General features: G+C 38.2%; 1 long non-coding RNA gene across 1 annotated transcript in view; it reads left to right on the top strand.

The window, feature by feature from the left end:
* Positions 1-3510: 3510 nt before the first annotated feature.
* The window catches only part of LOC110476345 (uncharacterized), an 82461-nt gene continuing 61863 nt past the window's right edge, over positions 3511-24108 (top strand). Inside the window, exon 1 of the long non-coding RNA XR_002466397.1 lies at positions 3511-3552. This is a non-coding gene — a long non-coding RNA (uncharacterized LOC110476345). The remainder of the gene's footprint in view (positions 3553-24108) is intronic.

Here is a 24108-nt window from a genome sequence, read left to right as displayed (position 1 = left end):
CCAAAGAGGACCTCCCAGTTTTCATCCAACCCTATCCCTCTGATATGTTCACTGATATGTTCAGTGGCTGGAAATGTATAAGGAACTGCACTGCAAACCACAGGTTTTAGTTTCAAAACTTTACATGTGCTAAGGGTTGTGGTGGCACTGAACCCTGAACGATCTTGTTTGTCATTGACACAACATGCTTAGGGTGCAAATGGTTCCTAGCATTAATTTTTTGGGACAATTTCAATGAATGATTGATGGCCAGCTCAGTGCTAGCCAGAACACATTATGTATGCCACCTTCAGCACTTCCCTACATGGATGTCTGGGTTTTTTGCTCCAAGGTCACACGGATAACCAGACTGCTTCAGCTCACGGGCAGAGTTGAGCTAACAGCTCACGGGCAGAGTTGAGCTAACAAACCATAACAGCATTACATTCAGTGTCTGAAACCAGCCTGGGAAGGACAAGGAATTTCTCTAAAAGCTACATCATGTCTGTAACAGGCCAATATTATCATCCAAGGAGTCCAAACAATTAAAAGGTGGTAGAGTTAGATGCATTGAGAGCAGAAAAATCTTTTGCATTTCTAAAAAATATGATCATAACTATATGAGCATTTGGGTTTGAATTTTTTGAAAGAAATCTCCTCTCTACTGCCAGTTCATGTCATTGAACAGTCTCCCAGAGTATGAAAGCATGAACTGGGTATTTTTCAGCTGAAATCATTGGAGCAGATGCACTCCAGGAATATACCTAACATGCTGTAGCTGCCAATAGCAAGTAGTTCATAAAACCAAGAATGGAACTGAAGTAAAAGCTCTTGAAGCACAAAAAATTTTGATGTCTCATTGTCAGCACAGTTGTTTTGCTCCTCAAAACGGTTTTATTTGTGCAGCACTACTCACTCATATAAACATAGCCATTGGCTGTTTCCACATGCAGTTTATTTCTCTGTATTTTCACTACCTCTATGTTTAATACATGCCAGAGTGAGCTGCTACAGGCAATTGAAAATCTGACAGGACTGCCTGTGTGGACACTGCTGTAAACTTTCCCAAGGATTTTCAGAGCTTTTTAGTAGTGGGACTGGTACAGGGTCTTGTGAGTCTTGCAAGAAATCCTCAGGGATTCTGTGGTGTGGTTGTGACAGGCACAGAAACCACCCATGGCTTTGTCTGCACCTTTTGTTTTCAATTTCAATTGTAGTTGCCAGCATTCCCTAAACAGCTCTCTGTGTTGTGAAAAACTCACAGAAACCTTAAGAAAATCTTCCCTTTCCAACACACAAAATTTGACTGTGGGCTAGCTCTGAGAAAACTCATCTTTAAATTAATTCACAACACCCATGTGCTAAGAAGTAGTTCTCACTGTGCCTGCTCTTAAGTGCAATTAGGGAATCAGATAGTAGAGATATAACAGTTGTCACAGCAGTTTCCAGGCTTCTTCAGGGAATTTCTTCCATATGTTTCTTCTGCAGGGATTGCCTTTCTTGGGGAACTTCTGGCAGCCTGCTGCTGCAGGTGAGGGGTGGCTTCTGGAGGCTTTTGCTTCTACCAGCTTTGACAGTCAGCTTTTGTCAGCAGTTCCTGGAAGAGCCCACACTTTTTTCTTTCCAACTGGTTGCTGTTACAGATTTTTTTTTTTTTTTTTTTTTAAATTTGCAAAGGGTTCTAGAAACTCTGCTGAAAGCTCTTTGAGCCTGCTCATGTACGGTGCAGGTTTGGCACAAGTCAGCAGCTGTCTGGGCACGGGGAGTGTGCAGGTAGTGCCTGGTGCCTCTCCCTGGGGTGTGCTGAGGGTGCCCTTCCCTCTGGGAGCAGGGCTGTCCTTGAGGCACTGAGCCACCCAGCAAAGGAGCTCTGAGAGGAGATAACCAGACTGCACACCCCTGGCCTGGAAGAGCAGAATATGGATGGAGGTTTAGATTGCAGAAACAAGAGCCTAAGCCCTGTCATGGGTGGGAAGTGCTGGAAACGGCTGTGCACAGAGGAGTGGATGGACTACCATGATGAGGAAAATGGGAATGTGTGGCTTCTGGCAGCAGAGCTGTGCTTAAAGAATTTCTGAGAGAGAGGGCATGATTTATGTCTGGAGTGAGAATTGAGCTACCCACTCAGACTAGGCCCCAGATAAGCAGCCTTGATGGGGCCTGGGAGCCTTTGATGCAGTGAGAATTCAGTTGTGGCACAGATAGAAATTATGTTAAGGTAACTACAAAGTAATGAGCTGAGTGTGAATTAGAATAGACCTGCAGTGTGAACAGCCTGACCACCTTAAGACAAAGGTAAACAATGTTAGCGTGCCAATCAGAGTGCCTCTGTAAACTATATAGAAGTGTATAAAAACTGCCATCTTCTCACTAATAAAGAGGAGAACGTTGCATTAATCATATTGGTTGGATGTGCATTATGTCCTGTCCAGCTTTCCCGATTTATGAGGTCCCTGGCTTTGAGCAACCTGGTCTAGTGGAAATACTCCTGCCCATGGCAGGAGAGTTGGAGCTAAATGATCTTTAACATCACTTCCAACTCCTAACCTTCTATGACTCTATTGTTAATCAGTGATTTTCTTAGCCTTTTTTAGTTAGAACCACTCTTGTTGCCCTTCACGTCCTTCCCAGCTCCACCTGAGCACTGGTTTGCCTAACCCTGTCCATTCTTGTGGGCACACAGTTTGTGGTGACTGGGAGTGGGGCTGCAGCCCACCCTCATCCCCAGTGGGCTCAGCTGTGAGCAGTGGGGGAGCAGCACTGACAGCAATGAGCCAGGGAGTGCCCAGGGGCACTGAGCAACACCAAAGGGCACAGAGGGCTCACAGCTGAACTGCATCAACATGAGGGGATAAAAGGCTGGGGTAGAGAACAAGAGGGGTAGTTGCTTGCAGCCTTCTGAAGAGGTAAGGTGTTACTCTGTATGGGTTGACACCTTCTGAAGTTGTGTGATTATATTCTGTGTATCGTGACTGTCTCAACCACAATGTGTGCTTTCCCACTCATAAAATGCACCTGCAATTCTCCTGGGTAGTCTGTGCCTTCTTTCACTACCTATGCACCTCTCTGCATCCCTACGTAGAGGCCTTCTGCTCCTTTCTCTGAGCAACCTGTCCCAGTGCCTCAGCACCTTCATAGTGAAGAATTTTGTCCTAATATCTAAGATAAACCTGCCCTCTTTCAGACTGAAGCCATCTCCCCTTGTCCTATTGCTATATGCCCTTGTAAAAACAAAAACAAAGAACAACTATAATTATTTATTTATTTATTACTATATGTCCTTGTAAAAAAAAAATAAAATCCCTTTTTGGCTTTCTTGAAGGTCCCCTTCACATACTGAGAGGCTGCTGGAGGGTCTCCCAGGTGCTTTTTCTCCAGGCTGATGAAGCAGCTGATCCATTCTCAGGTCTTGAAGATATGAATGAGCCTCAGTTGCTCCTCCCAGCCCAGCTGTGACACCCACACCTATGCCTTGCTCACAGGTTTGGGAGCCCCAGCCCCCTGTGAGCTGTTCCCCCTGTTGGTGCCTCTGCTGCCCTGACTTGCTGACTGCATGGACTCTGCACCTACACTGTGAGTAGTTTTGTCTCACATCTTGGTGATGGCTCATGGATTATTACAGGCTGCTCTGGTTTTGTTTCTTGCTCTTCCTGAGTGGATGTCCTGGACAGACCCTGGATTCAATTCATTACCATGATTTTTCTGTTGGCAGAACCTGCCACTGCCACCATCTAGTCATACGTAGGTACAGTGAGGTTGTATGGATTTCCCCAGGGAAAGTTGTGACTATTCAATGTATTTACATATGTGATGAGAATTTGGGCTGTGTAGTCAGGGAGAAAGCAGTGGATGCTGGTTTACCTTGACATTAACTTGTTAAATATTCATGTTATTACAGCCATTTTTTGTTAACAAAGTGGCTGTTGCACTTAATGTGTTGGGTTTTTTTTGTTTGTTTGTTGTTGTTTGGTTGGTTGTTTTTTTTGTGTGGCTATGCATAGGGTACACATGAAGATAAAGACAGAAAATAATTGGTTAATTTTAATTTTTGTAGTTATCTCTGTTAATTAGAAAGAACATAATCAGATTATGTTAGATGAACCTGAGTGTTGACTGATGGTAGATATGTGCAATAGTTTCACTTCCTTTTCTAAAGGAAACTGTTCTAATAAAAAATTTATGGGTGAATTATTTTGTTCTTCTTTTGTTGATGGAAAAATGGAGTTTTGTATTGATGGTGTTAGAGAATAAGACTGTAGTAAAAACATCTGTGATTTTCTCTGTGCTCTGAAGGAAGACCTTGAGGTATTGTCAGGGACAACAATGCAGCAAACAATATGATGGGCAGACTTATGGGCACTGTAATTTCTGACTTAATTCCAAACAGCTGCATTATGGTGAATTAAAAATATGAGCAGTGTGTCTTGCTTTTGTCACCATTGAAGCTTCAATATGATTCTCTGGAGACAATAAACAACCTTAAGTTTTTTGTGTTTGTTTAGGTCTGTAGAAACACACTAGCATCACAAAACTCTACTTTGTGCCTTAGGGTTTGTTTCTTTGGATGTATTTTATTGTCTGAAATTTTTTATTAAACTCCTGATTCTTTAGGCACTGTTATGGCAGTATGTTTTTCTTTCTTATCTGTATTTTCTGCCAGTGATCATGGATACAGAGTATCATCTATACTCACTTTATGTATTCACATTACCTAATGTGTGACACGCAATGTAAAAATAATTGTGATACATGGGAGATCCAGTACATTAAAAGTGCTTCCCTCTGCATTTTGGCTATCTCCTTTATTACAGCTAGTCCAGATACAGAGGGGGGAAATAAAAAAGTCAGACTTCAAGTTGTCTCCTAGGTTAGGTGGAATTGTCAATGTCTTAACTATTTCAAGTAGAAGTGATTATGTGAAATTTTTAATTTCTGGGAACATTGTGCTCTTGAATGATTCCTAGATGTCTACTTTCTAGGGATTTTTTTGTTATAATTCACTAAAGAATCCGGTGTTTGCCCTGTGGACTCCTGACTAATCTCAGAGAGTTTTTGCTTTAATTTCAGAAGGTGAATCTTCTAAATAGATTTGTTTTAAGAACAGACAGGGGTGAGGATGAAAACAATGAATTTGTTACTTAAGACCTATACAAGAGAAAGGCAAACTTTTCTTGTCTCATACATTTCCTGTGGTATCTTACAGGAATAATTTTGGGTGCTAATCTGTAGGAATAGAAAGCCTGGAGTACTGGAGTACTTTGACTGTAATGCAGAGATGACCATGTCAGTAAAAAATTACAGATCTTTGTATCTGAACAGCCTGGCCTGTAATCTCTCCTAAGTACTGAGGTACTGCAGTCTTCATCAATTTCCATGGTTAATGGCAGAGACTCCCATGTTGACATATTAGAGCTCTTTTTCCTCACTTAAAAACAAAGGTGGTTGTAAGAAAATACTGTTGTAAGAATTTTCTATATACACCTTGGCATCCTTCCTTTTGAACCTCTATAATTAGCAAAAACCAGCTATTTTGCCTTTTAATTAAGGAGTTTGGTGATGTGGTTCTCATCATAACAAGGGCCTGAGTTGACTGGACTTTGCTCTGAACCTTAAAAATTATGTCATACACAGTCTCATAAAAAGATTGTGCAACTATCATTTAGGAAATATTTCCTGTGGAAACAAATATTTATTTTGAAATCATGTTGGATAAATCAGATCTCAGTTCATCTATATTTATTTCACCTGTAGAGGTGAAATGAGGTAAAGGATGGTAACCCTCAACATTTAATTAATAATTAAGATTATATGAGTTTAAATTCACCTGAGAGAGGTTCACATTCTGTTAATTTATTTTGACTCAGTCATTGTCTACTCCACAAAGAAATCCAAATTGAGAGTTTGCAATGAAACTGAAGCTGAATCATAGTAGAAAAATGTCTCTTGAAAGAGAAGTAGAGTAATTTATGTTTTTTGCTCCTGAAGATGGAACTTTTATTCAATGTTATTATAGTGGCTTGTAGAGAACACTGTCAAATACAATATCTTCTCAACTAGTTTATTTATTGATGTGGTTTGATGTCAGGCTGGGCATTGTGGATGTGACTCACTAAAACTCTCTGTCTGAATTATAATAGTGGAAGATTTAATCTCGCTAGATACTAGAGATCTGTGCTTCTCAGTCTGCTACATTTGCTTTTTTCCCCACCTTTCTTTCTCCTCTCATCAATCTTGTAGCTGATGCATCATAATGCTTAAAAAATGCAATTATTAGGTGCATTAAAATTTGCAGTACAAACAGCAGAATATAAAATTAAGATAACCTCCTGAGAGAGTCATATCCCCAAGCTTCCTAATTACTCTATGAAGATATCTCCTTCAGCAGGTTCTACTGGCTCAAAGAGGTCATGGGGGAATTAGATACTGCTATTTTTAAAAGTCAGCAATTACAATCTCAATAATCATGAATTACATCAACAGTATTCTGCCCATATCCCACAGAAAAGGTTTTTCCAACCCTGATGATATAATAGCTGTAGTAAAAGAAACTTAAAATCAACAAGGGTCAGAGGAGCTTAAAGCTATGGCTATTTATGGCACATTTAAATCTCTGACTATATTGAGACTTGCTGCACCTGGCATTCCAATTTGACTCTTTTTTTTTTTAATTGTGTTTTTCAACTTCAGTTTCATATAAATTAATGCCACAGTAAATCTCTATGGAAGACCTTACCACTTGTAATTGCTGGGAGTTATTAAGTACATGATTTCAAGGATTTCTTATTGAAAGTTGTATTTATTTCCTCTTCTGACTTCTTCTCTAAAATATATGTGCTTCATAATTTGTTTTGGCATTTTACTGACAATAATTCTTTCTTCTGCTGTTTATCTGACAATGTCTTATGATTTGTTTGCTCAAATGATGACCTATAAAACTACCTATAAGAATTCTACTAATGTAGTATAATAATATAAACAAAAGATCTCTTAGAAGCTGTCTTAGATTTCTCATTTAAGATTTGCATCATGTCTTATATTTTCCCTTGTTTGATTTCAAGAAAATAGTTTATTTGGAGAAAACAAACAAGCAAGCCCTTATATTGTATTCAAAGCCATTCTGCTGTTTTGTCTGGTTTTCCTTTCAGTACTTAGAATCTTTATTCATAGCATACTTAAGATGCACAGTCTGTTTAATATTTATATTGCTTACAGTCCACTAAACAGAAAATAAGCTTGTAAGATTTTTCTTCTTTTGACATCTTCACAGGGTTCAGTTGCTCATAAGAATAGTTTGAAGTGAACAGTAAAAGTTAGACAGTTCAGCATCCCTAGTTAGCAAATTCTAATAGTGAAATAAATCAACAGTGCAAGTATATGGACTGCCTACTAAACACAAGCTAATGCCATGAACTACTCTAGGAAATTCTTAGGGTAGAGATTTTTCTTTTACTCCTTCTCTCCCCACCAGTAAAGTGATACTCTCTTATCAAGCGTACCCTGACCTCATACAGTATGTTATTAATACAGATCTTTATATCTTAAAAAAAAAACAAAACACCAAAGCAAGTAAGTAAACCCAAGCAACCAACTCCCTGTCACATACCACATTTATCCATTCAACTCTGATAGAGTTAAACCTAGCCAGGAGTGTCAAGAGCAACCAAACAAGCTCCTATAGACATGTCAGTGATAAAAGGAGGTATAGAAAAAATCTGGACCCTTTTTGTAAGGACACAGGAGACCTTGTTACCTGGGATATGGAGAAAGCTGAGTTACTTGATGCACTTTTGTGCATCCTTCTCCACTGCCGAGTGCTCCAACCACACTGCCCAAAAGGCAGAGGCTGGGAGGAGGAGCAATCTCACAGTCACTGAGGGAGAAGATCAGGTTCAAGGCCATCTAAGGACCTTGAAGGTCCTGGCTTCATGAGACCTGATGACATGCATTTGCAGGTGCTGAGGGCACTATCCAGGGAGTGGTTAAGCTGCTTTCTACCCTATTTGAGAAGTTGTGGCAGCCCACTGAAGTTCCCACTGACTGGAAAAACATTCCTTGCCTGCTGTATTCATCCAGCATTTGTTCACTTCTGTAATGCCACAGCTGCAGAAATAGTCTTCAAAATACAAAACCCAGAATCATGTCTATTCAATTAAAATCAAAAATATAATTTCCAACTGGAGTTGACAAATAATTTGTTGTGTGGCTTTTGCTCATGCACCTCCTACTTCTTTTGTAATAGTTTTCTTTGGAAACTCTAACAAGTATGCTTCTAATTTGACATTTGAAATGCAAACCTTGTAGACTTTCCTTTTCTCAGTATTCAGACCAACTTTGTTTTGTAGAATATGTCTGTGGGTTTTATATTTTACTAGCTAGAATATTAATGAATATGTGTATGCATGCATTAGCATATAAACATTCTTGTCATGGTTAGAGTGGCTTGAGAAGAGATAATAGAGAAAACTAAGAAAGTAACCTGGAACTTCTTAATTAATAGATTTTTGGTTTATCAAGATCACATTTTCATGCTTTTTTTTTTCTGTGGTTTCCTTCTGCTGATTGATCATTCAAGCAAGTTACTATCCCATGTAACTTGAACGACATATTACTAATAAATAATATGCCAAGACCCTTATTTTTATGGAGCAGGCACAGAAGATTTTAGAAATTCAGCAACAAATGTCTGGATAACTTTATCAACCATTTATCAGTTTAGCACAGATATTCTTACTGAAGCCCACTAAAATGGGAAATGACATAGATGATGCACCCTCAGTGCTTCAGGAAGTATCAGACTATCTTTCCCTGTGAATTTACAAAAATAATTAATCGTTTTTTCACCTTTACATTATGAGGAGACACAGCTTCTTTAGATTGTACTCTAGAGGAGTAGCTGAAAGAAGAAGGGCTTTATTAAGACAGAATTTTAACTTGAGGAAGAGACAGGTTTCCTTGATTTATTTCCCTTTTTGGTGAATGACCTTCAGTGTCATTCAAGTAAAGTTTCTCACTCCTACTACAAGGGAAAGAAATTGTAGAAGCTAGACTTTTTGGCTGAAGCTCACTAGATTGTAATGCTTGAGGCAATAAAAATATCTGAAACAAGATTATGAGAGTTAGCTGCCACATACAGCTGGACTACATGTCTGCTTGAGCCAGACCCTGAACTTTTATTGTCTCTGTAATGGACTCAGTTGAATGTTATCCAAGAGCTGGGTTGGGTCATTTCAGATCGCCTGTTCCTCCTGCTTTGTCTGCTATGCAAAAAATTGTGTGAGATCTGCTACTTTTAGCTTGTGCTAATTATAGTGAACTAGCCTCAAAAGTTTAAAAAGAAAGATATATTTTTTTTTTTAACAAAAAAGAAAGGAGGAGGGGCAGAGGGAGCAGAAGGTGTGAACAGATTGTTTGTGGTCAGTAGGTAAAACAATTTGTCTAAAGAGGAATGTGGGATTTGTGCTAGAGACAATGTGATGGTTTTCTTATATTTTTTATTTAAATACGTTTTTATTTTTCTCACTTTATTGCTCAGATGTTATAGACACAGCTATAGTGTTTCAACCAAGGACTGGCTGGTGGATGGATTAGTTTAACTGTTGTGAATTGCTGAAATTATGGTAAATATGAGCTGTATTTTGGTTTATGATTTGGTATCCCTGAATAGTACTTATTATTCAAGGGTGTAAAATCAGAGGTATTTGATATCCTGGATGAAATGCAAATTACTTCTGAACTTTAGGAATTCCAGCTAGTTGCAAGAAGCTATATTGTTACCCCTGGAAAATTTCCATTTAATATATATTTCATTCCAGATTATGTATTAGTAAACTGCCTGATGTACACCTTCTCACATAAGAGTCAAGCCTGTAGTAAAGCTGTTAAATTGTTGCTTTTCCTTCATTGCCTAGCTTGAAAATATTAATTTAGCAAAAATACTGAATGTACTTTCCAGGAATTTGGCATAAGCATTTATGAATTTTCCCTAGCGTGTTTTTTTTTTGTTGTTGTTGTTGTTTTGTTTTGTTTTTCCCCTGCTTGCTTAGGGCTTTTTGTTGTTGATGGCTTCTTTTTGGGGGTCTGAGTGATTACTGTTTTATTTTTCTTTGCTTGTTTTCTTCAGTTGTGCTACTCCTTTGTGCAACTTTTATACAGAACATTTTTCTGTGGGTGACCAGCCAAACACATTTCTCCTAATCCCCTATTTAAGCACATAACAGCTTTAAGACATGGACTAAAAAAAGGCTGGGAAAACCACTTTGGGATCAATTTTTTACACAAAAAGTAGTTAGCCTGTGACTCTTTCCTTAATCATACTTCAGCCTGTCTCTAAAAGATACCATGACTGTTCCTACCATGGAGTGATTGCAGGGGGCTCAAAGTGTCAGTTCCACCTGTGTGGTTGCATGATTTGTGACTCCTGTAGCTGATGAACCTTAAAGGTGGGTGTGGAAAACAGCAGCTCAAGGAGTAGTGGCAGAAAAGCTCACCAGTGAGTGACGACAGCAGAACGCATCCCTTGTGATCTCGAGATTCTGGCAAAATTGTCCTGAGCATTCCATGACAATCATGCCCTGTTTAGAATCAGGGCTCATGGCACCTGAAGGTTTTTTGGTGTGTTAGCATTGTAGCAAACCAACTCCAGAAATCATGTTGCTGGGAAATGAAAAAGATTTTTAACAATCTCAAGAAAATGTTTCCATGTTGTTTTCACAAACCCCTTATTTCATTTTGCCTGCGTGCTAGAGACTTGAAATTAATCAGGTAAAATTGATAGACATTTCTGGATAAATGGGAGCATTAACTGGTCTGGTTAATAAATTTTCAAACCAAATCAAATATTTAAAAGGATCTGTAATATATCATTTGTAATTGTTTGAAATAAATATCATGTATTGGCAGAAAGTAGAGGGTTAGTTTTAAGAAAAACATGACAAAATTGTAGATCACATAAAAACTCTTTCACTTCTTAAGATGGAAATTAACTTGCTGAAAATTGTCTTTTTTTTTTTTACTTTCTAATTTTGGCAAACAATGACTCTTGCTTTTCAACAGTTCATTTTCTGGTTTTGAAAAAGGATCTGGAATGTGAATCCAAAGGGCTGCAAAAAGCTGGAGATAGGAATTTCTTGGTAAATCTTTCACTCTGATTTTAATACTTGACCAGAAACAAATTTTCTTAGGAACTTCAGGTGCATAAAATATTAAGAAAAAAAAAATCTTATCTGAGTTTGAATAAGAATAGTATCCCTTAAAATATCTTTAAAATTTCTGTTCATAAGATATATTTTGGAAAAAGAAAAAGTGGAAGATCTTTCCTTTTGGAAGTGAGATAATTCTTTTATTCTCCTTTTTTTTTTTCATTTAATTTTAAAAATGAGAAAATTAGTTATGTCTGGCTGATATTTCAGGAGGCAGTAAAATCTTTCAGTTGGAGGCAAATTTACATGTAGTGTGCCTCTCATGCTGGAGTTCTGCTCCAACCAGACTCCTATAGGAATTCCTTCAGCAAGATTTGATGAAACAGTATTCAATAAAACATTTAAGATTAGATGCTACTTATGTTTAGATATATATGTATCCTGACATATTCTACTTGCAGATTATTAAATATTGACTAGCTGTGGGATGTATCTATGTAAAGAGAAGAAAACCCATACAGTATGTAAACACTGTATTATTTGCATGTTATATTAAGATATACCTCTGTTTCAGCAATCATAAAAGAGAAGGCAGAATTTCAATTTTTTTATTATTATGTCTTAGGCATAAAATAAGTAAATTACTAATGATTGATATTGTTATTGTGATTCAAAGTAGGAGTTTAATGCCTTTTCGTTACTTCAGTTGGAATTTTATACCAACTATTGCAGGTAAAACTCAACAACTATGTTGTATTCCTCCTACTTTCCCCTCCCATTCTTATAAGAGGAAAAATTACCTGAGCTAGAGCAAGAAAAAATTGTTCATATGAGAACTTTATGCCAACAGAATCTTGCATTAACCTTCATCATTTTCAGTCACAAATATCCATTCTAATATATATTTGTGTGATAATGTATAATGGAATGAAACAACTGAACTGACCATATGACTAATTTTTGTTTGGTTTTTTGTTTGTGTTTTTTTTTTTTTTTTCTTTTTTTTCTTGAGCTCCTCTGTCCGGGTGAGGTATTTGAAGCATGTAGGATCAGACAAGATCAGAATGTGGTTTTTGTTCCCTCTAGTCAGGGAAACCTACCATAAGAGAAACTTTGGACAGTGTCTTTGGCCTGATAGGTTTAGCAGCAGACTTGTCAATTTTAAGCCAAGATAAAATTTGAAATACTTTCCCTATTTTTTTCTGTTTAATCTTGTGGTCTCTCATAATGAATACAAAAGTAAAGTTAATACTTAAAATTTAAGGCAAACTTTCTCTATTTTATCTACAGTAAAATACACACACTAAAATGAACACAACTTTAAAAATATAACTGCTGCCATGTCCAGAGAGCCAAAAAATGCAAGCAGGAAAAATAGAGTAGAAATGTTAATATTATAATACTAAGTTACAAGGCATAGAGGGAGTGTTGGGACCTTTGTAAGATCAGTTCTTTATGTAGTCCAAGGACCAAAGACTCAATATTCCCAGAGTTATTCTGTCATAATATTTAATATTCAAGACACATAAGCTCATTAACAGAGCTCAAAACTCTATCAAATTACCTTTAGTAAACAACTTGAGAAAGACTCTTCATCTCTCATGCCTTTGAAAGCAATTGGGTGGGGGGGATAGGGGAGAAGAGCTCAAAGGTCTCAAAAGCTTTAGTTTTAATTAGTCCAAGGAGCAACCTTCCTGTTGAAATGTTATTGGCTATCATGGCATCTTATTAAATAAATTACTTTAACTTATTTCCCATGACAAGCCTCTGATAAAGCAACATGTTAAAATTTTGTTTCCCACTGTGACGAGCTCAGTTGTGGCTGAACTGCAGAGGGAATCAAATAAGTTCAAGTCCTTCTACTCCACATACTGAGGTAGATATCTGATTTTTACAAAGATTTCAAGGCACAAGGGATGATAACAGAAACACCTGGTTATTTATTAATCTTTAAAATATAAAGATATATATATATATAAACAAAATAACTAACTTTTGTTTTTGCTGCAGCATGCGACATCATGTTAAGGTGTGCACAGCCTCATGTGGGCTCTTTAAACATTATACATAACTATAATTCCCTCTGGAGTAGTTTGTGTGAGATGGCACGGACTGAACACTACAAGTTTTTGATGGCACTAGGTGCCATTTGCTTTATCATTACTAAAAGAATCTCTAACCCCAGAGTTTTAGAAGTTTATTCAAAGGATTGGCACCACTTTAATCCACTGTCTCTCTATTTGTCTTTATAAGACTTGGGTTAGTTCCTATATTTAAGTTTTTCTATGAGATTTTCTCTTTTTTTTTTTTTTTTTTTTTTTCCAGATTAAGTGACGATGAATGTGCCCATATTCATTCAAGTATAGAAAACTTTGTGACCTGAGCTGGCATATTTTTATAAATATACCCAAGACTAGGGTACATTGTAGACATACCACATGGGAAAGTATTGGCAATATTTCATTTTTCTTTTTTTTTTTCCACTCAGTGAAGACAATGTGTAATCACCACACACACAGAGCAACAGCTAAAAGATCCAATGCTGGTACTTCTCACTTTCATTTTGGCAAAGCTGGAGCTGCTGGGATTCTAGGATGTAACAAAACCTGTGAGGTTCCGAAGGTGTGACAATGAGATATCTCAAGTTAGGTTCACCAAGATAGGACCATGTCAAAACAGAATTACTTAATTTCTCCATATCTTTCTTCCTGTTAGTAAACTAGTGCCTGAAAATAAAGGCTTTGCAAAGTATCAACTAGGCTTGGTAGTTTAACCCTCCAGTTCCCTTCAGTCTCCACTGAGGTTTCCAGGGAATGAAGATGATTGGGACTTGTCCCCTGCTGTTCCTCTGACAGCTTTTGCTGCATGGCTTGCCCCACAATGTACAAGGCTGAATGATTTCTGTTGTAATTCCTGCAGTAACTTCTTGCTGTAGAAAGGTCGGAGCTATTCCTGCAGAATTTCAATCAACAGGGATTTTTCCTTCTTAATTTTTTTCCTTTTTTCCTGTCAGAGCCCAGAACCATGGAATTACATTTAATGCAATTAAAATTTGTTTTAATCAAGCAGTAACATTTTTATACTCTTTAAATAATTTAAGCTGTAATATAGAGGATCTAGCTGGGGTGCTGAAATAATTACTCATGTATATATATTTGACTGGGGAGAGAGATTAGAATGGCAACAGAAACATGGAGAGGTAATTTAAGGATTTTCAATCCTTTTCTTTCCTGCAGTTATCTGCAGATAGATGGGCAGAGAAGACGTATCTGAATTTTAGAAAAGGTAAAGGCAGGGTCCTGCACCTGGGGAGAATAACCCCAGGCTGCAGCATAGGGTGGGGCTGAGCCATTGGGAACCTGCTCTGTGGAGAAGGATCTGGTGGGCACCAAGCTGTCCATGTGTCAGCAGTGTGTCCTGGTGGCCAAGAAGGCCAAGGTGTTGTGGAGTGGGTCAGGAAGAGCAGTTTTAGCAGGTCAAGGAGGTGATCCTGCCCCTCTCCTCAGCCTAGCATCATCTGGAGTGCTATGGCCAGTTCTGGGCTCCTCAGCACAAGAGAGACGCTGAGCCCATGGAGCAGACCCAGTGGAGGACAACAGACATGATGAAGGGACTGGAGCATCTCTCTTTATGAGGAAAAGCTGAGGGAGCTGGGTCTGTTCAGCCTCAAAAAGGGAAGACTGAGGGGACCTCACCCATGTCTAGAAGTATCTGAAGGGAGGGTGTCCAGGGGATGGTAGTGGTGCAAATTGGTGCCAAGCAATAAGGCAGGATGTAATGGGCAGAAACTGCTGCACAGAATGTTCCACTTGAACACAAGGAAGGACACCTTGATTCAGGTGACCACACACAGGAAGGGATTGCCCAGAGAGGGTGTAGAGTCCCCCTCAATGAAAATATTCAGGAATAGTCTAGCTGCAATCCTGTGCCTTGTGCTTTGGGATGACCCTGCCTGGGCAGGGAGGTTGGACTAGATGACCTGGTGACTGTGATCCCTTCCACCCTGACCCATTCTGTGATTCTGTGCTTGTAAACAGGTTACAGAATTAAGCAAGAAGAATTGTAAGACACAAGATTTCTAACTCTGTTTTTTTTCAGAGTTCATAGTCTTGCTTTTGTGCTTTTCCTGTAGGATTGTCTCAGTCTGCATCCTCTGATCTCTGTCATTCCTTGAAGCTCAAAAAGACTGCTGAATGTTTTCCAGGTGCTTCTGTACTATTTTAAGAGCAGCTTATTATTCTCATTCCTTCATTGAAATAATATTCTGTCACTTCAAATTTTTCCTTCTCCTCGTACTATTTATCTTTAGGGATAATACTAATGATGATACTCTCCTACATCTTTATTAATTTTAGCTTCCTATTTTTTTTTCCTTTTTTTAGCATTATTTTAATTTAGAGACTTAGCAACTGTTCTAAGCAAGACAACACTGAAGTACAAATAAAACCTGAGAATGTGTTGCTAATCTTAACTAAAGTGAAATAGCTGGTCAGCTACCTTCGATATAAAGACAGTATTAGTCTGATAACTTGGCAGGGGAGGAGAGAGATGAAAATGGAAGTGTGTAGTACAGGCACAGGAAAGCTGTGGAAGAGCAGCAAACACAAAGGGATATTTTACTAAGCAGCTAATGCCATGGGTTGATTACAGTTTGGGAGGGAAGAGGGGCAGGGACAGCACTGCAGCCATAAGAGGAAGTTTGAATCTACAATTAGTGTCCACTGAGGAGCAGTAAACTATGTATTATGTGGCAAGCTAGTTATACCTGTTGTGGTAGGTATTTGCCTGGTAGAATATGCTTTCAGGCTAACTTATTCCACATTGTAGGGTATCACAATTCTGCTCAAAACCAAAGGCATGTTTCTAAAGGTTATTATAGAAAACTTACAAATTCAACAGTTTTCACAACAGGGTTCAAGCCTTGCATTATTCTGCTGCTGTTTTCTGATGCATTTTCCCCTCAGTGATCTGCCTTGTTGGGAATTTTGTTTAAAATCTTTCTCCTTCTCCAACTGTAGAAGATGCAGTTTTCTGTTCTCCCTTCTGTATTGCCCTGCCTCCTGCGTAAGCTTTGTTCACATGAGAGTAATATTTGCCTCCATGAAATAATTCTTCTGAGCCTCTCTTTTGCTGTTTGGAATGCTATTGGCCTTGCATCCTGACCACAAAGCTGTTTAGGGTATGAAGTAATTTTAAATGTCAAGAAATCACTCTTGGTTCAATATTCCTAGGAATGAATGTAGATAGTGGGTGATGATGTGGATCCTTTAAATAACAGCTAGGGCACTTGCTATTTCTTTACATTTATTTAAACACTGCCCTACTGTTTGAAGGGTCAGAATATTTTATCAGGCCAGACAACCTTCTAATTTCTACTTCTTCTTTAGAATCATTATAATGAGCCAGCATGTAATAATCCTGTTCAGTGGGGGATTGTGTTTAGTTGGGTTTTGGTGGATTTTGTTTTGTGTTCAGTTTCTTGAGTTTTTTGGTTTGTTTTTTTTTTTTTTTGTTTGTTTGTTTTTGTTTTTTTTTTTTCTGTAAAAAGGGTGTTTCAAATTTGCAAACCAATAGGTTTATAGGAGCTTAATTGTAGCTTGAATATAAACATATCAGGTATTGCTAGATCATTTGAGAATCTATACTCAGCTTTTGTTAAGGAAGATCCATTCTGGGGCAGGAAAAAAAGACAGACCAGCATACTGAAAATGACTGTAACACACAGGATATTTATTTTAGAAATTTGATTGACACTCTATTGGTGACTTCACAAGGGAAACAATTCAGAATCCAGTGCTGCCAAAGTAGGGAAGGGGGGATAAACAAGCTAACTGAAATATTCCTGCTAATTCCTTCTTTTATCTGTCATCTTCCATGTTTTTCAAATAGGTAATCTTATTAAGAAAGAAATATTAGAGTGCTGAACATGACAAGGTTTTTTTTATTATTATGTTTTTTATAACAGGTTTCTATGCAAGATAATACATTAGAAATGTTTGGTAAAATAAAGACTTTTCAATCAAATCCACCACAAGTCTAGCATGTGCAGGTTTTTTTAGGCAACAGAGCAAGGCTGAACAAAGAACAGGCTGAAACCCTGTTCCTTTTCAGATTCAGCTCTAAAATGTCTTTTTAGCAGATCAAAGCCTCACAGTTGGATTAAACCTTTAACTCCTCCACTGCAATTCTCCTCACATCTTAGAGATCACAGGTAGTTGATTACAAAACAGCAGATACCTTCACTGCAGTTCTCTATCAAGCCACAGCACTCCATAATTTAAAAGTTGCCTTAATACAACTGCATTTAAAAATATATCATGGATTTAGGAAAAGGCCTGCTAAGGTTTGTTAACCTGATGCCGTTCAGATTTTTGTGAGACAAGCACTTACATATACAGGCTTTTAACAATAATGCATTGATATTTTTCCAGTAAAGTTGGCAAACTGTCTTGCGATGCATTGTGTGATCAACTTTAAAGCAAGGCTTATGGCTCTGAAGACTTTGCATATGTACTAGTGTGCTGTCAGCTGCTGGAGGGAAATCAAGCTCCTACTCTGCAGTGTGTTGCTGCTGCTGGGAGAATGCTGATGACTCCTGCCTGTGTAGTGAGATGTTTATGGCTTGCTCTGTAAGCCTCTAAATTTATGTAACTAAGGGCACACACATCCCATAACTTGGTTGATGCTTCTCCCTTCCTTGTTTTGTTTCTATTAATCTCTGTGTAATTGTTGAGGAGGGGAAGCAAACCACTTTTATAAGACAAGTATAGTTTTGCAACTGTTTGAACTGATGAATGACACATGTTTATTAATTAACAGGTTTCTTTTTCCGGGGTTCCTTGCCACTCTGGCTACCAGGTGTTTGTCAGATAATTTTGGTCTTTTCTGCTCATCCTGACAGTCACCCTTTTGGTCAAAGAGCACCTGGCAAAACACTTTATCATATGGTGAACTTCTTCCTTCTGCCATTAATCCAGCTCTACCTGTCTGCCCACCCCAGCAGCTCAGGGATTCAGTAGGATGCTGAGAAGTTAGGTCATGTTTGTGACATGTGAATGAGTCCTTAGAGATGCTCTGAGGAAGTGGGGACTAAAGCTGGAGCTTTAGGAGATCTGGCTTACAAGCTTTTGTGGGCATCCTTTCAGGTAGGTAAGGGAGCTCTGTTCACAAAACTCCCTTAACCTACCTGAAAGGATGCCCACAACAGGTTGTAAGCCAGCTGTGAAAGGCTGGGCACTGAGGACAGCCCTTTATTAGGTAAAGCAATTAAAGAATGACAATTTAGGCTGAATAAGTTATTGCTGGTATTTCCCAGATGAGTTAAGTTAATAGAGTAAAAGCCTAATTAAAATATTTCCTGCATCTTGCCTTTATTCTTGCATGTTTGGGACAGGTCTTCTGGGAATAGTGTGAGGGGAAACTTGCTTGGAAACATTTCCTTCTGTGATTATGCTGTGATTTGATTGTAATGACATTGTTAAAACACAGGCTCCTGAAAAGTTAAATTCTGACTTGAATGCCTTCCAGTTTTGCACTTCATTTTTCTTGCTTTCTGTAAACCCTCAACTTGTTCTGCTTTAAGATGGTTTGTGCTGTTCCTAACTAGCCTTCTATTTATGTGGTTTCTAAAGAATAGTTATTAGTAATTTCTTATATTTATCAATGAGAAAAGTCTATAAAAAAAGGTGCAATAGCAGAAGTTGGAAGAAAAGAACTTTCAGGGTGAGGGTGGTCTCATCTTTTTGGTTAGTAGCACATCTACAGAAGTAAAAATAACACCTCTTTGCTCTGGAATGGTAGCATTCAGTTGCTAAGTAAGCAAGATGACATATCCTTAGAATGTGCTCAAAGACTGAGGTATCTGGGAAATAGTGTTCTACATTTACTCATCCATTTTGTTATGCTGGAGTGTTGCTCTGTCTTCTCTTAAATGCTGCCTTTTATAATAGAGTGGACCTACCCTTTTTTTCTCAGTCTTCTCAAATATGATAACCTCCTTTGATCAGAAAGTGAGGGAAGGCCTGCTCTGATTCAGAGATGAGGAGGCTGATCCTGCACTCCTGTGCTTCATCCCTGGGTCACACAGCCTATCCTAACATGCTTATCTTCTTCCAGCCCAGCTAGTCTTTTTGTAGGTTTTTTTACCTCTGACATTTTTGTTGCTGTAAGACAGAAGGAAAATGCACACAGATGTAGCAGCTGTATTGTTCTCTTCCAAGTCTTTGTCTTAAGATTTTTCTAAACCTTTGATTCTCTGAATTTTTGTGCACATCAGGTTTTTGGAAGTTGTGAAGAAAATAGGATAGAACAGGATTTGACTGGATCCTAGACTGTTCTTCTCTTAAAGGAGAAAATCACCTTGTTAGGTGCAGAAATGAAACTGATGTGCCTAGTGCTAAGTCAACTTCAGTATGACCTTTCTTTTTGTGAGGAGGGAAAAAAACTACAAGCCTAGGACAAAAGCTATAGCATAAATATTAAATCTGCCATTCTCAGAAAGATATTAAGTGTGGACTGAGGACATTGTGAATGTGGTGGTGGTGCCAGGTTAACAGTTGGGCTTGGTCCTAAATGTCTTTTCTAACCTTAACAATCCTATGATTCTATATGAAAGCAGAAGAATTTATTCAATTATTCTGCTTTCATCTGGTGCTCTAAGTGGTAAACAGGAAGTTAGGAAACCAAAGTGAATGGATATTTCCTTGGTAATTGTTATGCAATTCCAGGCTGATATACTTCTGTCAGTTTTCTCATGCTTAGGGATTATTTTCTGTGTGGATCTGATAACTTCAAGAACATGATACTGATTTTTTAAGCGAGAGTGGGGGAGATAAGTACAGGAACACAAACACACACACAGAAGTGAGTTACTATCTGTTTGTTGCCAGTATTCTCTGAAGATCTTCAAGTAGCAGGTGGTTGTTAGCTGACACATCTTTAGTTGCTACTTGTTCCATATCAGCATTCTCTTGGGGAAGAAAACATGAAAACAAAGTATTTTTCAGTTAAACTTGTGCTAGCAAAGAATATTGGTTGTATGTAATGTAGGGCATCTCTGTTCCTCTCCCTCGTTTCTTCCTCTTTCATTTGTTTTCAGTAAATGAGAACAAGAGCTCTATCAAAGATGTCTTACATTTTGAAGGTAATCCCTTTGGAAATGAACAAATGAGACATGCTTTCTTGGGATACCAGGTCTTAAAAGCTTTTTCTCCATCCTATTTTCAAACACAGTACATTTTAAAGAATAAGATCAACATTTTATCTTTCACTGTTTGGCAAATACTGAGCTTCATCTTTTGTCCTCTGATTTTCTGACAAGGCCTCAAGGTGAGTGACTTGGGTTTTTGTTTGTGCACACTCAGGTATAATGATGTTTTCTGCACAGTTCTGAGAACAAAAGATTCTCTTTTTTAAATGGGAGTGGGGTTGCAAAGCTCCTCAGGTTAAATCTGTATTATGAGTGCAGAATTAGAAGCCATGCTTTTGCTGTTGCTAGCCAGCCACTGTAGGCAACAGCTTTAGCAGTTTCTTAGACACCTCTGCTTGAGAAGTCTTGTCACATCTAAATCTCTGTAACTAGTGCTGGTGTGGACAAATCCTCTTATTCACCAATTGCAGTGATGAAGGTGGATGTAACATTTAATAGGACCAAAAAGCAAAACTTCCACAGCAGCTCCACCTCAAAGGAGTGAGATGTTTTTCCACAAAAACAGCTTTCTGGAGAAAATTCTCCAGCAATCCTTCCAAAACCCAAAATCCTCAAAACTGATGTTGTAATTCAAAGGGGCGCTCTAATAACTCACATATGCTGTTTTCTGGGAATCTGTGTTTTATGTTCCCTCTTCAATCTTTGATGCACCAAAGTGTGCTATCCTGTCCCATCTGTGGTGTTTCAGCATGAAACAATCACTGAAAATAAAATCTTGACATAGAATTTGTCTCTTGTAACAGAAAGAAAACAAAATCTGTGTAAAAACAGTATTTTGGAAATGAATACTATTTTAATATTTCTTGCTGAAGAAAGGCTGTTGGAAGTTTACAGACCTTTCTAAACTAAGGAAAAAATTACCAATATTTACTTTAATTAAAAATGAAACAATCCAGAAGCCTGTTGCCTTAGATCCCAATCAAACCTTTCAGGAATAAAGGAATGATATCTTTGAAACTTTCTTTCTTGCACCAGTGCACAAACACTGGGGAAGGCAATAATGCAAAAGAGCATGAAGCCAGCTATATATTCAGTATTGTTTTCCTTGTTGTTGAATTAAGTGGAGGCACTTTTGAATGAAGGAATTAATCAAACAGATTTGCTTAGCAATCACAGAATGGGTCAGGTTGGAAGGGGACCACAGAGAGTCATCTGGTCCAAACTTTTTCCAGGGTTATAAATCCTTCTCTGGCTGGCACTTCTGCTCTTCTCAGCAATCAAATACTTTTTTGTCTGACATATTCAAAAGAATTCTTGCAATCTTCAGAAGAGGCCAAAAAAACAGTTCGGAGAATTCTAGAGAAGTTATGCACATTTCAACAAAGGATTCGTGATTTATCTGTTTTGAAGGGGGATGCAACATAAACTCTATATCTAAAAAATGGACATGCAAATACCTCAAAAACTTTTTTTTCTACCTCATTGGCTGTGGTTTTATCTTGTTACCATAGAATGTGTATCTTAGAATTTTTTTTCATGTTGCTTTAATCAAAAGTCTGGCAGATGGATTACAAAATGATTGTCTTGATTCAAGATATGGGCAAGTAATTCCTTAGAATTCCTCATTCATCCTCCTTTAAAATAAGAAGCTCAGATCTGATATTCATGCTCTAATCCAGCACTATGAAAGAATACAGCAATTTTTCCTGTGTTCTTTTGAACTTTCCACACAGTGTGAACTGATGCCACAAGTAGTCTCTTTCTGTAGCTTTATTTCTCAGGGGTAAGATGACTGAAACTTTCAGCATGCAGCCTTGAATACATTGCTGTGAGGCTTATTCATTTTAGTGTTTTCAGGAGCCTTAATATAGATGGCAAGCATTGCAACTTCATTTCCTTGACCAATTTCTTAAAAATAAACCATTAAGCAGCAGTTCTTGCTGGTCCCTAAGGTAATCAACAGTGAATTTATTATATGACTTTTTATTTGACAGGTAATGCTGTTCGATGTTTTAGTTTTTCATAACAGGAGTAACTTTTGCACAAATCAGGCACAATGTTTTCTTACCTTCTTAGTATATTAAGTAAAAGTAATTCTCTTTGTTAAGGAATTCCTTCATTTCATCATTTCTAGTTGTCTTTGAGTGGATAGTCCATACATCAACTCAACAGCTCTGGAATGACAACAATTTTACTGAATGCTGCAAAAGCAGGTGGAAATTTTTTATACTTGTCCATTTTCTTTCTATGGAAGTGATCTGGAAAAATCTTTGCCTAAGTGCTCACAGCTCTAAACTGTAGAACAGTGTAAACTTAAACTCTGTTGTTAATTCACAAATAACAGGCCTAAAAGCTATAGATAAATGTAAATATTTATAGGCCTTACTTGTAAACTGGCAAGTCTGGCATTTTTTCAGAGCAGATATTTGCAAAATTGTCTAACAGGAACTTCATATTGCAACCTCTTGTCCTAGTGACTCTGAACATTAATACTGCCCTGCAGAACTTTTTTCTTTTCCTTTCTCCCCTTCTGCTAGGGAGAGACTTTGCAGCTAGATGGGCACCCCTAATGTGAGGAAGAAGAATATAATTGTGGTTTTACACTGTGGAAGGTTTAAAATCTCTCTTCTAGGCCTTACTGAGGGCAGGTTGGTGAACATATTTACAGCCCATGGCCATGTTTGTCATGTTTGCATTCTTTCTGTCTTGTGATGACAAAACTTGCCTTTCTCAATGCTTTGCTTGGTTGGCTCATCCAGGAATTTTTCCTTCTCATATAGAGTGGTATTTGAGGAAGCCTTAATCAGCTTTTTACAGTGGGGCAGCAAGCTGGTGCAGAGGGGAGGTGGGTACCACTGTGAAGTACCTGTTCCTATGATGTCACATGGGAAATAAAGGGCCATAAAAGGCTTATGGAAGAGGAAAGCCACTGTTGGCAGAGTTGGTCTAAGTGCATGACTGGGCTGTCATTCTGGTTTTCATGCTGTGTTAAAACAATACATAACATTTTGTCAGATATGTCAGTCTTCCATCAGCCACAGATGTATTTCTGCTATTTCTTTTCTCCTTTTGGTAGTACTTCTGTCTCTCCTTCAGCTGAATTTGCCTATGGGTTTTAGTATTACTTGGAAAGAAACACTGACCAATCTACTGCCTACCTTCTCTTATTTGGACTAAAGGCTGTGGGCACAGGCATCTATATTTGTGTTGGATCTAGCTGAGATGGACTTAATCTTCTCCACAGCAGTGATCATTTAATTGTCTCCATAGCACACTCAAGAGCTGTGCTTTTTATTGGAATTTAGAAAGGTGTTGGTGGCACACCAGTGTTTTGGCTACTGCTGAGCAGTGCTGGCACAGATTTATCACCCTCTCCTACCTTCCCCCCTCACAACTAGGCTGGGAATAGGCAACATCTTGGGAGGGGACCTGGCCAGAACAGATAATCCAAACTGACCAAATGATAGATATTCCAAACCATATGGCATCAGCTCAAAGCTAAGAAAAATGGAGTGGGGAGGGACATTTGATCTTAAGATGTTTGTCTTCTCGAGCAGCCATTATGTCTATGGAAGCCTAGGAAATGGCTGGACATCACCTGCTGATAGGAAGTAGTGAAAAAATATTTTGTTTTCCTCTGTTTCTCTGTGTGGACTTGAATTTGCTTTATTGAGCTGTTACTATTTTGACCTGCAAGGGGCTTTTCTTCATCCTATCCCACCCCCTGCTGTCTCCTGCTGAGGAGGGGAGTGATAGAGCAGCTTGATGGGCTACTGATATCCAGCCAAGGTCAATCCATGGCAATATTGGATGTCAGAATAAGAAGCTCGACAGTATGAGAAA

The sequence above is a fragment of the Lonchura striata genome, chromosome 2 (genome assembly GCF_046129695.1).
Source record: "Lonchura striata isolate bLonStr1 chromosome 2, bLonStr1.mat, whole genome shotgun sequence".
Lineage (NCBI taxonomy): Eukaryota > Metazoa > Chordata > Aves > Passeriformes > Estrildidae > Lonchura > Lonchura striata.
Note: the sequence above shows the minus strand (reverse complement) of the source record. Positions and strands in the feature narration are given on the sequence as shown.